General features: G+C 39.7%; 1 protein-coding gene across 2 annotated transcripts in view; it reads left to right on the forward strand.

The window, feature by feature from the left end:
• Window positions 1-15,437, forward strand: part of LOC149264209 (vesicle-fusing ATPase-like) — a 320,022-nt gene that overhangs the window by 233,161 nt on the left and 71,424 nt on the right. The window lies entirely within an intron of this gene.

The raw sequence follows: 15,437 nt of genomic DNA on the forward strand, positions 1-15,437 counted from the left end.
TCATCCTTTTGACTTTTGGCTATGTCTTTTTTAAATCTTTTTTCCCCTTCTTTTCATTGTAGGATTCAATTAAATTTTCCATCTCTGCTTTGAGATCATTAGAAACATTTTTACAAGGTTTTACTTGCCCCCTCCAATGTGCTAGGTGTTCTTTGATTATATGGATCCCTCCACCCTTAACTTCTTTCCCACAGTAGTTGCAGAATTTTACCCCTTGTTCATTTAAATGACAGTGAACCCAAACTGGATAATTCTTGTTTTTGGGGGCCATGGGGAAGAATAGAAAAATCTGCACAGAAAACCCTATGGTTTTTAGAATTTTATCACATATTTTTTAGAGAAAAATAAAAGAGGAGCAGAAACAATAAAATACCTGGAAAAGATCTGTAAATTTTGAGAAGAGAAGATTCTCCAACCAAGCTGAAAATAAACTCTTCAATTAGCTCCAAAATCTCCTTCAGAAATTTGCCAATGAAATCTCTCAAAATAATCCTACAAATTACAATAATTTTTGAAAAAAAAATAAAAAAAATCTGAAATTCTGAATTCTGCATAAAAAAAATTGGGGTTTTAAAATTTTAAGAGAGGAAAAAATAGTTTTTTGAAGAAAAATATAACATTAATGGTTGAAAAAAATACCTTGTATTTCTCTCTTAATTTGCTAAAGAAAATCAGCTCCAAACTCCTCCAAAATCATCTCCAGAGCAGCGCCTACAAATCTGCATAAAAACAATGGGGTTTTAAATTTTTATGGGGAAAAATCGCTGATTTTTAGAGAAAAATAGAAGAAAAAAATGACCTGTAATTTCCTTGATTTACCCTCTAAATATTTTCGAGAAAATCAACTCCAGAAACAACTCCAAAATCAGCTATGTAGCAGCTCCAACAAAATAAAAAAAAAAATCTTCCACCAATTGCAAAAACCACTGAAGAAAACCCAAAAATCTCTGGGAAAAAATAAATATTTGAAGTAGCTCAAAAATATTCCAACCCAATAGCTCTCCAAGACTCTAATTAGCGCTTCAAATTTACAAAAAATCTCCCTTAGAACAACCCTGCAAAAAACTCTGCAAATTCTCCTCACCGAACTTAGCTCAAGAAATGCAAAAGACTCGAATGAATAGTGTGAGTAGAATAGAGGGGGTGGGGGTGTTTAAATAGCTTTAGGAGGGGGGGCTAGATTAGGTTTAGAATTTAGGAAAAATAATAAAAAAAACAAAAAAAATGAAAAAAATCAATTTTTTGGCCTGCCTGGCTGCGTGGCCGTGGGACCCGCGGACTGGCAGAACCGATTGGAGCTGCTTCGGACCGGTTCGGTACCGAACCGGTCATTTCCGATTCGGACGACTGGTTCGGACCAGTTTTGCCTCCAAACTGGTCGGACTGGCCTTTTTTTTCTGGAACCGGTTCGGTTCCAATAACACTGATACAAACAAGCCCATTCGGCTCTTCAACAAGTGCCTTCAAACGCGCTGTAGTGGAAACCCTATCTATGGCGCACACTGAGATATGTATAAAACACAGAAAGCATTATCCCTTCTTCTCTAAATTGCGATCTGAAATGAAGAGCACCCGAAGCCTTAAATTGCCTCCAAACAGTGCTCTGAGCCTCCTTGCTAGCTATGGAAAACCTCAAACCACTGCGACCCTCTCTTCCACAAAAAGTTGTACCCAAATAGAGATATACTTCTCATCAACTCGACTCTTTTCCCTTCAATGCTCTAGCCTCAGATCTGCACCTTATTTCAGGGTAATTATGTTCTTTGTTGTTTTATCAAGTGAGGTTGGAAGCACCTCTATATATAGGAATTGGAGACGGTTAAAAGACATGCCGTTTGGACTTGAAGGTGGTGAAGCCAACCTTGACCATTTTACATATGGGAGTGCATAAAATAAAAAACACATTTCTCCTTAACCAAATTTGCTGATCTTTAGGTCGATTTTGGTCCTCTCGAGAAGAGGAATTCAATGCCGCAAACATCTTCCTCAAAGGAGTTGTCCAAAGTGGAATTTGGCCGTAGTTTCCTTTTTTAACAGCCTTGAAACGATGACAAAACGTATCTGAGCCGTATCAACATTTCAGAAACCCCGGGTATGGTTTTGGAGGATGTAAACTTTTTTGGATCCATTTTCGGAAACAGATCCACCCCCAAAAAAGAAAAATGTCGGGAACTGGGTGCCTTTTTTTCACTGGAGAAATCAAGAAAGGTTTGCATTGAGGGCTCGACCCCCTTTAACCTATGTAACCCTAAATTCCATTCGATTCATATTTTTGTTGTTGAGACGGTAGACCCTAGGCATGATTGGCAGCGGCGTGGAGACTTGGAGTTGGAGGCAACGTTGTTGGAGGAGGCCACCCGTGATCCGTCTCTGCTTGGAGTTGGAGGAGGCCCATGCATGCGTTTGATAGTAATATAAAAAATAGCACTAAGCTATTATAATAACTAAGGAACTATGCTACTATAATGACAATCATTAAAAAAAGAACTAAGGTATTATAATAACTAAGGAACTAAGCTACTATAATAACCATCACAGATAAAAATTAAAACAAAAGAAAGAATCGATAATCATATATTTGGTAGGTGTTATTTAGGATGATATTATCTTTGATGTAAAATTATATTAAATATAAAAAATTATATTATTTAATAATTTATTTAAATCCCTTACTTTGCTAGAGTAAAAGTGTAATCTAGTCTTCTAGGGCTACGTAATGGAAAGAAGAAATAATTTTATTTTTTTAATTTATTAATTAATGATTTAATGTTTTATGGTTTTTAATTTTAATTTATATGTTTATGTTGTTATTACCTTCATTCTAACTTTATATTGGAAGGCCTTGCAATATATCATTGATTAGTAAGGGTTTTGCATCATGTGATTTTGTGTACTTATTGTCTTAATTATTTAAGGTAGTAGCTTCTAATGTAAAGAGTTTTCTTATGTTTAATATACAATAAATTTATTATCTATAGTATAAGGAAATGTGCTTATTTGTTATTTTTATGAGAGTTCCATCCGCTTCATAACACTAAGGTTAAAAGTAGTAATAGTCGGGAAATAGGTTAAATTTAGTAATAGTTGGGAAATGAGAAAAAAACTATTGGGTAAATTGACAATGTTTAATTGATGATAATGATTTGTTTATATATATATATATATATATATATATGCTGTTAACTTGCCGTATTGTATTCAGAATTTTGAAAATTTGTCATATCAGTTTCAAATCTTGTATCCATAATAGTTCTCGTATCCGTTTCAATGCAACTTAGGTTTGGAGAGATCTATCAAACATCACTCGAAAAGTAAGAATTATTCACAACTATATAAGAATACTTATGTGTCAATGCATGGAAACCCATTTTTATGGGTTGTTTAAGATTATTTTGCTAAATAACCCAAATTCTCTAGTGGATATGATTAGAATTATGTTAAAATTGGCAACTAGGACCAAACTCCATGTGGGTCACCTCATTTATGGCTGCTGATATTGATCCTAGATTCCTCTTGTCGAGAGTTGTAGGATTGATCTAAAGATCATCCGATTCCGACAAGTATTTATGGAGATATGAATTTATTTGTATTTACTTGACAAATTGTCAAGGTCGGCCAGCAGTTAAATGTGTGGCACACATGCCCAGTGAATCATATAAATACAAGAGAGGTTGATTCATTTTCTCATCATCTCATCTCACTCATTCTTCTCTCTCTCTCCTTAGCTTTGGGTTATACAAGGAGCAGCTCACACGTGGGAAGAAGGAGGACGCAGAAGTTGTTGAAGGTCTCTTTGACCTGCGTTGAGTCATCAAGGTTGCGGTTTTGGTGTGGCTGCCTCTCCTAGGCAGGCCACAGATTTTGGCACAAAAATCGAGGCAATCCGTCCATAGGTTTGACCAGCGTTGATTGCCCTAGTTTGGGTAGCAGGTTGACTTCAGTCAACAGCAGTTTGACTATCTTTTTGGGGCTGTTCAAGGGTTGTTTCTTCAGGCTGTTCAAGGGCTAGTTGACCGGAAATTGACCAAGCATATTGGAGGTCAATTTCAACTCGTTTGACCAAGTTTGACTTTGTTGATCTAGGGTTTGCTGCTGTTGATATAAAATTATAGAATTCTGATTTTGTACTATTTTTCTCTATTGAACTATTGAAGATGAAAGAAGATTTGATCAAAGGGTTTCCCCACATTGGGGTTTGTCCCTGGCTAGCCGCCACATCTTGTGTCTCTTGTCTTGGCTTGTTTTCTGTTGATCGTTTAATGTTCTATCTGCACTTTATTTAATGTATATGTGATTGCTAATTTGTGGCTAATAAGCGGAAAAGAAGTAAACTGCTCTAAGCATAGAACATACCATAACCTAACATGGTATCGAAGCTGAGGTGAAGACAAAGCCCAAGCAAGAACAGGAGCAAGAGTAATCACCAAAGAGAAGTTTGGCAAGGCTATCCTAAAAACTTCATGGGGGTCCTCAACACTCTTCCCCGCCGAAGACAAGCTTTCTGAGAAGTTTGACTATCACGAATGGAAGATGTCTCTCGATCTGACTTTAGAAGATCGGGAAGTGTTGGACCATGTGAGAGGCAATATTGTTGCACCTCCATCAAATGCATCCATTGCTGCCAAAAGAAAGTGGTCCAAGGGAGAAGTCAAAGCAAGGAAGATCATCCGGGACTCTATCGACAAGCGCCTAGTTGCCTATGTTTCCGAGCTGACAACCTCCAAGGAAATCTACGATAGACTAGTGAGTTTATTTAAATTTAATGATGCGAATCAAGTTCTGTTCCTTAGAAATAAGCTAAAGGAAATTAAGAAGGGCAAAGATGAGAGTATGCAAGCATATTTCTTAAGGATCACCGAGATCAAGAATGATCTCCTATCTATTGGGGAAGTGGCCCTCTTTACTGCTGCTCCCCCGGACTCGCTGGGAAATTGGCTTATTGATAGTGGTGCCTCAAGGCACTTCATTGGTTACAAAGAAGCTCTCTCCAATCTGATAGAGAAGGAGACCAACCTGGAAATTGTTCTTGGGGACAATGCAAAATATCCCGTGAAAGGCGTAGGGAATGTCACTCTTCAATTGAATTAGGGTAATACAATTCATTTGCAAGAAGTTCTATATGTACTTGATCTCTAAAAGAACCTGGTGTCCGTTTCGGCATTGGAGGACAAAGGCTACAAGGTAAACCTTCATTGATGGCAAGGTACATGTATGGAAAAATAATTTTAAGGAAGCTTTCTCTCTTGGGTTTCGAGTCGATTCATTATATCAGGTTGGAGGAAGTCCGCTGGGTGTCATGTCTTGTGACACATCACTTCAGTCCGAACCATGGCATTAGAGGTTTTCTCACCTTCATATCTCTACCGAATGCAGGACAAATGGTGAAAGGGATGCTCGAGTTCCAAGTAGAGGAAGAAGGTGTATGTCCTAGATGTGCCGAAGGGAAGCTCATAAGGGGACCATTCCCCTCAAGCCAAAGCAGAACCTCCGATATATTACAGTTGGTTCATTCAGACATATTTGGTATGATGCCTGTGAACTCTTTGGGAGGATATTTATATTACCTCACTTTTACAGATGATTATTCTCGCAAGACCTAGATATACTTCTTGAAAAAGAAGGATGAAGTGTTCACTTGGTTTCGTCACTTCAAAGCCTTGATCGAGAATCAAACTAAAAAGAAAATCAAGATCTTAAGGACTGATAATGGGACTGAGTATGAATCCAATGAGTTCCATGACTTTTGCAAAGAGGCTGGCATTAAGAGGGAGACTACAACACCATATACTCCTGAGAAGAATGGTGTGGTGGAAAGGAAGAATCGTACCATTGTGGAAGCTGTCCGTGTTATGCTTCACGATCAAATACTTTCGAAGTTTCTATGGGTTGAAGCTGCTAATATCGCCGTATATGTGCAAAACCGATGCCCTCATCAAGCATTGGGTTCGAAGACTCCCGAAGAGATGTTCACTGGTAAGAAACCTGACGTATCTCATTTTAGAAATTTTGGAAGTCTGGTATATTTTCATGTGTCGAAGGAGAAGAGGAATAAATTGGGTGCATCTGGAAAGAAAGGAATCTTCGTGGGCTATAGTGAAAACACTAAGGGCTATAGAATCTATGTGGCTGGTCAAAGGGAAATCGAGATTAGCCATGATGTCACCTTTGACGAAGATATGGCTCTTAGCAAAGTTGACAATCTTCCTACTCAAAGGGGATCTAAGGAAGCTGACACTAGGGAACCAAAGGAAATGGAAGATGAGATGATGCCCGATGTGGAAGAACCTGTGGATCCTATTGATCCCCCTCCGCAAGAGCCTTCCTCTTGTAGGAAGAGGCCTTCTTGGCTTAGGGGGACACATGATGATGCTGAAGGGCACGTTGCACCCAGGGGAACCTTCCGGGAAAGTAAGAAGGCAACCAGGTATCAGGGATACTTGACCATCATGAGCACGATCATCCAAAATGAGCCTTCATCATTCACAGAAGCTGTCAAGCATCAAGTATGGAAGGATGGTATGACTGAGGAATATGAGTCCATCATGAAAAATGATGTCTGGGATGTGGTCCCCAGATCCCAGGACAAAGCAGTTGTCACTTCGAAATGGCTTTGCAAGATAAAGCATGCAGTTGATGGAAGTATGGAAAAGTATAAGGCTTGTTTTGTGGCTCGTGGCTTCTCTCAGAAGGAAGGTATAGACTATGATGAGATATTTGCACCTATTGCCCGATATACCACCATCTGCTCGATCATAGCCCTTGCTGCTTCGCAAGGATGGAACCTACATTAGATGGATGTCAAGACTACTTTCATGCATGGTTCGATCAAAGAGGAGGTCTATGTGGAGCAACCCGAAGGATTTGAGATTCATGATCGAGAATCTCATGTGTGTAGGTTGAAGAAGGCCCTCTATGGGCTGAAGCAAGCACCCCGAGCGTGGTAGGATCGATAGCTACTTGATGAAGCTGGGATTCACTAGGAGTGAAGCCGACCCTAACCTTTACTTTAAGGTTGAAAATGACAATCCTCTCATACTAGTGCTGTACGTTGACGACCTCTTTCTAACAGGTGCAGACCCTCTCATTCACAAATGTAAGAGGGAGTTGGCTTCTGAATTCGAGATGAAGGACCTAGGACTGATGCACAATTTCCTAGGACTAGAAGTCTGGTAGAAGCTAGGGGAGATTTTCCTATCTCAAGGAAAATATGTGGTGAAGATATTGGAGAGATTCGGTATGGTGGACTGCAAGCCCGTGACTAACTCGATGGAGCTTGACTTCAAGAAGTTAAGCGGTAGTGTTGCCGGACCCGTTTTACGAAATGTTACCAAGTATCGTCATCTCATCGGAGCATTGATGTTCTTGGTGAACCCTCGTCTGAATATATGTTTTACAGTCAACACGTTGAGTCAACATATGGTTGAACCTCACCACTCACATTGGATTGGTGCCAAGAATCTTTTGAGATATCTTCATGGCATAATCACTCATGGGTTGAGATACACTGCTGGAGATGTGAGACTGCATGGATATACCGATGCTGATTGGGTAGGTAGTGTGGTGGACTGAAAGAGAACTTTTGGGTGTTGTTTCTCTTTGGGATCTTCCTTGATATCTTGGATGAGAAGGAAGCAGAAGTCGGTGGCTTTGAGCACTGCTGAGGCAGAGTACATTTTTGCTAGTATGGCCTCTTGTGAGGTGGTCTGGTTGCGAAAGCTCTTCAGTGAGCTATTTGGATTTACATTGGATACCACTGTGATCCTGTGTGACAACCAGAGCGGGATTCGTTTAGCAGAGAATCTTGTATTTCATGATCGTTCCAAGCATATCGATATCAGGTACCACTATATTCGGGATATGGTGCAGCGGGGAGCAAGAAGGCTCCAACATATCGGTACAGATGAATAGGTCGCTGACATTTTGACGAAGCCCCTGGGAAAGGTCAAATTCTTGACTTTCCGAGAACAACTTCATGTCGTTCAGAGACCCTTTTATGAGGGTCGAGTATGACATATTGAGCTCTAGGAGCTCCAGCGGGGCACGGGGTAATTCTTGGAGCGACATGCAACCACAAGGCGACTCACCATCACCTGGTGGTGCACTATGTACAGGGTGAAAGGTTCAACCTTCCCCTGTGACACCTCGTGGCGACTGTAGGATAGGATGATTAGTTCTCCTGTGGGCCAGGATGATTAGTTCTCCGTGGTGACTATGGAATGGGATGATTAGTTCTCCTGTGGCGACTGTTGGACAGGATGATTCGTTCTACTGTGGATAGGATGATTAGTTCTCCTATCGAGGCATCCTACCCATGTAGTCTGGGACTCATGGGAAGTACCTCTCATCTGATCAATGAGAAGGGAAATGGGGTTAGGGACCATAATAGTACTATTGATGGACGCATCGTTGTATCTACCGTACTCCCTATGCCAGTGTTGCACGAAGCGCCCCCCTGGTTCCAAGCCCCGAAGCGCGTCCCGTACGGAAGCGCCTAGGAAGCTTGGCCGGAAGCGCGCTTCCGGCTTTTTTAGACGCTTCCTGGAAATTTGGAAGTGCTGGCGCTTTCGAAGCGCCGAAGCGCGCTTCGTACGGCGCTTCCCAGAGGCTTCCCAGGCACTTCCCAGACGCTTCCCAGACGCTTCCGTACGCTTCCAGAAAAGCTTCCAGAAAAGCATTTAGAAAATCGTTTTTTTTTCAATTTTTTTTTAAATTTTAGGTGAGTTTTCTTGTTGGGGGTGGGTCCACCTTGGGTTAGGGTGACAAATGAAAGCAAAAAAAAATATAAATATAGCAGATGCTCCCTCATGGTAATGTTAAATTCTTAAAGTAAAAGTGACATTCTCCTTTATTTTTCATTTTCATCCTTTTACTTAAATTTTTAACATTACCATGAAATGACTCAGAATGTTTGAGAGTGGTTCCAGCCTCATTGGACTTCATATGGAGAAAATAGAATTTCATATCCTATTCAAAATTCAGCGGACTTAACAGTTTTCAGGTATTCAAGATCAATGGGATTGTGGCATTTCATTAGATTATATCAAGTATGAAGGTATGCGATTAGCATTTAATCAAGAGCACCAAGCTCTATATGTACCCTGGTGTTGGTGGTGTTAATTGTTGAACTCCTTTGTCACGCGGCACGCCCTTAGCAAAAAATTACCTTTCAATCAAGTCAAAATCATCGATCAAACATGTTAAGCTTTTTCTACCATATTTTAAGTCTTGAATTAGGTAGTTTGATCAAAATTGGGCAATGTTGACTAATATCCCTAGACAATCGAGGTAGAGGCAAAGGCTAGACAAGAGGAGAAGAATCTAGATTCTAGATCATTAATGTACAATGGATGTTATATCTATCTTGATTTATTCAAAAATATGCATGTTTTCATGTCTTCTACAATTAATTTGGTATTTGGGATGTTTGTTTTGAGTATAAATGCAAAAAAAATATAAAATATATATATATATATATAGCAGACGCTTCCGCGGACGCTTCGCTTCCTAGATTTTTGGAAAATGACGGTTCGGCGTCCCCGCTTCCAAAAAACGCTTCCGCTTCACTCCTGCTTCGTGCAACATTGCCCTATGCTAGGATGACCTCCATTGATCTGGGATTAGTGAGAGTGGTATGACACACTCTGAGACTGACTTTGGGTCAGTGGAGGATGGTATGATACATTCTCGATCATTTCTTCTTCTTCATAGTTTGAGCAAAGCAGAGCAGGGCCAAGTAGTGCAGGGTAGTGCATTTGATGGCTGGGATAGTAGCGACGGTCAAACGGTTTGAGATGGAGTTCTCCCTAGTTGAGAGGGAGTGTTAAAATTGGCAACTAGGGCCAAACTCCATGTGGGTCACCTCATTTATGGCAGCTGATATTTTTCCTAGATTCCTCTTGTTGAGAGGTGTAGGATAGATCTAAAGATCATCCGATTCTGACAAGTATTTATGGATATATGCATTTATTTGTATTTACTTGACAAATTGTCAAGGTCGGCTAGCGGTTAAATGTGTGGCACACATGCCCAGTGAATCATATAAATACAAGATAGGTTGATTCATTTTCTCATCATCTCATCTCACTCATTCTTCTCTCTCTCTCCTTAGCTTTGGGTTATACAAGGAGCAGCTCACATGTGGGAAGGAGGACGCATTAGGGCAAGGAGGACGCTGAAAGGAGGACGCAAAAGTTCGCTGAAGGTATCTTTGACCTGCATTGACCAAGCATTGACTCATCAAGGGTGCGGTTTTGGTGTGGTTGCCTCTCCTAGGTAGGCTGCAGATTTTGGCACAAAAATCAAGGCAATCCGTCCACATGTTTGACCAGCGTTGACTGCCCTAGTTTTGGGCAGCAGGTTGACTTTAGTCAACAACAGTTTGATTGTGTTTTTGGAGCTGTTCAAGGGTTGTTTCTTCACGCTGTTCGAGGGATAGTTTACCGGAAATTGACCAAGCATATTGGAGGTCAATTTAAACTCGTTTGACCAAGTTTGACTTTGTTGATCTAGGGTTTGCTGCTGATGATATAAAGTTACAGAATTTTAATTTTGTACTATTTCTCTCTGCTGAACTGTTGAAGATAAAAGAAGTGATCAAAGGGTTTCCCCGCATTGGGGTTTGTCCCTAGCTAGCCGCCACATTTTGTGTCTCTTATCTTGGCTTGTTTTTTGTTGATCGTTTAATGTTCTATCTGCACTTTACTTAATGTATATGTGATTGCTAATTTGTGGTTAATAAGAAGAAGCTAAGTAAACTGCTCTAAGCATAGAACATACCATAATCTAACAAATTACTATGAAACTTAAATACAAGTTTTTACATCTATGTTGTATCTTCTTTTATATGCATCATGCCCAACTGTATTTTATTCGATATTTTTTAAAAACCAAAGTTTCTGTAGTTGTCCTTGTATATCTGTCCATCTTAGTGTTTGTGCCCTATAAATCTAGATTTTGCTTTATTGGAGGCTTTTACTTGTTGGCATGTTTAAACATGGGTTGGCTATCATTAGTTAATATAAAATCTTAATAAGCATATCTTGGATGGGGTGATATCTAGCCAAGATCTAGTGCATGAACGACAGGATATTGGGTATATGGGATGTAAGATTGATGGAATGTAAGGGAGAGGTTCTCTGTCCCATTTGTTAACTTTTGGGTTTACTCTAAAATTTTTCACATCATGCCTGGGATGCTTCACGAGATTCAGGGTACACTGTGTATGACGGACCCTTGGATGTTTGAGATGGATTGGCATGAGAGATAGTCCTTGATGGATTTGCAAGATTGAGATAGCCTATGTAGGGGATGCTTGACCTCAAATTTTTGCTGGCTTAGTGCTCTTCCCTTAGTCTTTGGAGTTCTCATAGTAGTTTGGTGGATGTTGAATTTTCTACATGATGTAGAATAAAATACGATTTTCTACCAGATAATTACTTCCTAGTGATTTCCAACCAGTATATGTTCCACTACTATCATTGAATAATTACATTTAAGAAAATCTCAATGGTAAATGCTGCGAAAATAGTAATATCATAGAAAGACAACCATGCACAATAGAGACAACAAATTTTACCCTGGGAAACCCGACCTTGGGAGAAAACCAAACAACTTTTCTTTAGGAGAAATTATTCTTCAACATGGTTACAAAATCAACAATTTTTTCTAGAAATCTGTGCCAATAATCCAAGTCAAAATACTAGTCAAACCTAGTCAATCTTTAGCAAGTCACACTAGTCAAACCAACCAAAATATCAGAAATTCAACACTAGTCAACTCGCCTGGTCAACCTTCCTATGGTCAAATTTTGTTCCTACAGCGAACCCTGCAGTCAACTGCGGTACAAATTTTGGTCAAAATGCAGCCAAATAAGCTCAGTCAAATAGTCAAACTTGGTAAACTGTTGCGGTCAAATTCATCCTTCTATTCACTAGTGACACTGTCCAAGAATGCTGGTCAAATTCGTCCAAGAACTCGGTCAAAGACCCCTTCACATGTGTGGCCAAGAGAGATAGAAAGATAGAAAGATGATCTCCAAAAGAGACTTCTTCATGCTCAGACTTGTCACTTGCTCTTCATTGATGGAGAAAATGAAAGGTCATATCATCTATTTATACTAGCTGAATGGGGTGAAATAACCCAAGGAACACGTCCCTTCACCCTCCCCAACTGACTTGTCATTCAAAAATCAAATGCTTATTTCAATTCTTCCTAATTCTTCTACGCCAACTTCGGCATGCGGGAATACCTCTCGATGTTACACAAAAAAATCAACACTCCCTCTTAGCGTGTGAGGTATTCTCCTTGGTTGCAACCATAGTATTCGAACGGAACAGGTGATTGGATCGGTCCACCTATCAAATTGGTTTTTGAATCGAAACTGAAAAATCGGACTAGTAAGATCTCAATGAACCAGTGTTTAAAAATACATGAAATAATTAATTTTTATTGAGAAAAACTATTTTTAAGATTTAAATCCATGATTCCAAACCAAAAGAGACAAAATATGCAAAGTTTGCTCATCTATATGTTGAATTTTGTAACTATGGTCAGTTTTAATGATGTATATTTTGCAGTGTCGAAAAAGTCGCGATTAAATTGGCAAAGTCCGATTTTTTGGACTAGCCGATTTAATCGCCTAACTTTTTGGCGATTTTTTCCCAGTTGAAAAAGTCAGGATTAAATCGGCAGAGTCCAATTTTTTGGACTCACTGATTTAATCGCCTAACTTTCTGGCGATTTTTTCCCAGTTGAAAAAGTCGGGATTAAATCGGGATTTGATCCAAAAAGTTGTGGAGCCCGCCCAGGCCGCGGATAAGTGAGGGAAAAGGCAAAAAAACACTCATTTTTCACTCTTCTTGTTGCCATTCATCCCTCTGGAGAGAGGAGGTGTTTGCCATTGCCCAAGAGGAGGAGATTTGCTAGTTTTGTGGTGTGGATTTGGAGATTTGTCCACTGCTCAATGTGAGAGATTCAAGGTGCCGATTTGCTACTGCCAGGTATGTATTTTAATTTCTCTCTTAGTCTGTGTTACACAAATAGCTTCTTAAATCTTTCTATTAGTTTGTTTTCAGCTTATTTTTGTTTAGAAATTTGAATCAAAACATTGTTTAAAATCTAGATTGAAATAAAATTTCGACTTTCAACTTTCAAGAATGAAATGAAAAAAATTCGAACCCTTGTATAGTGAATATGAGTGTGTTCAAGTGAGTGAGAAGAGGCATTTAAATTTTAAAATCAACAATTAGATTTGTGTTTGCTTCTTATGTGATGGACAATTTTTAATTGTTTTCATTTTTTTTTGTGCCCAGGTTCAAATTCAAGTTTAAAGTTTCAAACAAAATCCCAAGGCTTTTGGACCCTACATGGGAATATGGTCAACTTGATACTATACCTGAATATGGGGGGGCCAATAGTATGTATTTGACTTGCAAGTTGTGTGGCAAGCATATGTCAGGGGGGGCGTCAACAGAGTAAAATTCCATTTGGGGTAAATTCCAGGGAAAAATATAGAACTTTGCCCAAATCCATCTCCATAAATCATACTTAGCCCAAATCCATCTCCATAAATCATTCGGCAGGCCATTAAATCGTTGATAGAAAAAGAAGAGGGCAAAGACACCAGGGCAACAATAAAAAGCCAACTTGTAGGGGCCTTAAGAGTGGGGGGAAGTGAGAGTGGTTCTTTAGCATCACCTTCCACACCCACATGTCCCAACCCCTCAGCGTTGTCATTTTTTTTTGTTCCTAGAACCACACCTAGTGCACAACGTGGCATCAAATCGACACTTAAAAAATTGAAAAGGCAGAAGTTGAACGGTTGGCCAGTAAGTGTTTTCTATGGATTGATGTTCCTTTCAACATTGCCAAGACAAACCCATTCTACCAACCTATGTTTGATGTTGTTGTTGTCATTGGCTCAGGGGTACAAAGCTCCTACCTTTGTAGAGTTGAGAGGGCCTCTTCTTCAAGATGAAAAGGCTGATTGCGCTGCTAGATTGGAGGAGTTTAAGGCATCATGGAAACACACTGGATGGACAGTCATGTTAGATGGTTGGACTGACCAGAAGGGTAGGACCCTTCTTAACTTCTTGGTTAGTTGTCCCAAGGGGAAAATGTTTATAAAATTTGTTGATGCATCTGCACACATTAAGGATGCACATTTATTATGTGAGTTGTTGGACATCTTCATTGAGGAAGTAGGTCAAGAGAAACATTGAAGCAGAAGCCCATTGTCACCACAGCTAAAGTTTCCTACTCTTTATGAACTTTCACTGATGGGAGGAGACCCGATATATAGAGAATCACTTGAAGGATAAATCAACTAAGATAGGTGTAAACTGATCTCGGGGACCCTTTCCTAGGTGAGACTCAAGAATGGGACTTGCTTGCTTCTTAAGCAAGGAACAAAGCTTTCTAGGAGAAGGGGATGAGGATTTAAGGGCTAGGTTTAAGGAGTGTGAATTGTAAAGGAGCTTCCAAAACCCTAAGATCCTTATTGAACTTGGTTTCCCAAGTGGTTTTTGAAGAATTGACTTTTCAAAGGTATGGGACCACACGGGACCAAGTGGACCCGAGTTAGGTTAAGGGGAGGGAGTTTAGCAACTAATGATGATCTTAACCTAAACGAGGAAGGGGAAAGGATCAAAACAAGAGTTTCCACTTAAAGGTGCCAAATTGATCCTATGAGGTACTAGCCTAGAGAACACCAGAGGAAAGTTTAGTCTCAGGGCTAGGGCTTGGGATATCTCGCAATCCCACTGTCGGAAGCAAATTTGGAGGAGATCTTTAGGACACACCAAAGTAGTAGAGGCCAGGAGATCGAACTTTTTCTATGGCTACTTTGTTGGGAAAATGATGCCTCGTGTGGCCTAGCGTGGCTAGACCTAGAAAAGAGGGGAAAAAGGTGACGAAAAAGAGGTTTTAAGGTGATCACCTTATGGTGGATCAATGGCTAATTCCTTTGAGGATATGGATTCAAGAAGAATTATGAGAATGGGTCTTGTTTCTAGCTCAAGGAGGCTTTAAGGGCAAATTTGTTTAGCATTAGGGCAAAAAGAGAGTGACCTTAAAACATTTATACTTCGTTTGCAAATCAAGATGGCTTATCAAGATAAGTTCGATCTCTAGGAAAATTCGTTCAACAAACATGGCCCATACATAGAGAAATGCTATATAGAAACATAATTCCATAATGAAGCAGTGAATGCATGCAAAAATTAGCCCTAAAATAGTGAAAATCCCATGATCAATGTATGTTGCAAAGTAAAAGAAAATAGCATCAAAGTTGTACTTACATGTAAGAGAATATATACAACCATCAATACATTTGCCAATTAAGAAGCTCCCAAGATAAGAAAATGCAATCCAAACATCAAAATTCATCAATGCTCCAATTTCGTCCACCAAGAAGGAAATGCAAAATTCTCAAGAGAGAG

This window comes from Pinus tabuliformis, chromosome 6 (genome assembly GCF_031772625.1).
Source record: "Pinus tabuliformis cultivar Carrire ecotype Pingquan chromosome 6, CPIR1, whole genome shotgun sequence".
Classification (NCBI taxonomy): Eukaryota; Viridiplantae; Streptophyta; class Pinopsida; order Pinales; family Pinaceae; genus Pinus; species Pinus tabuliformis.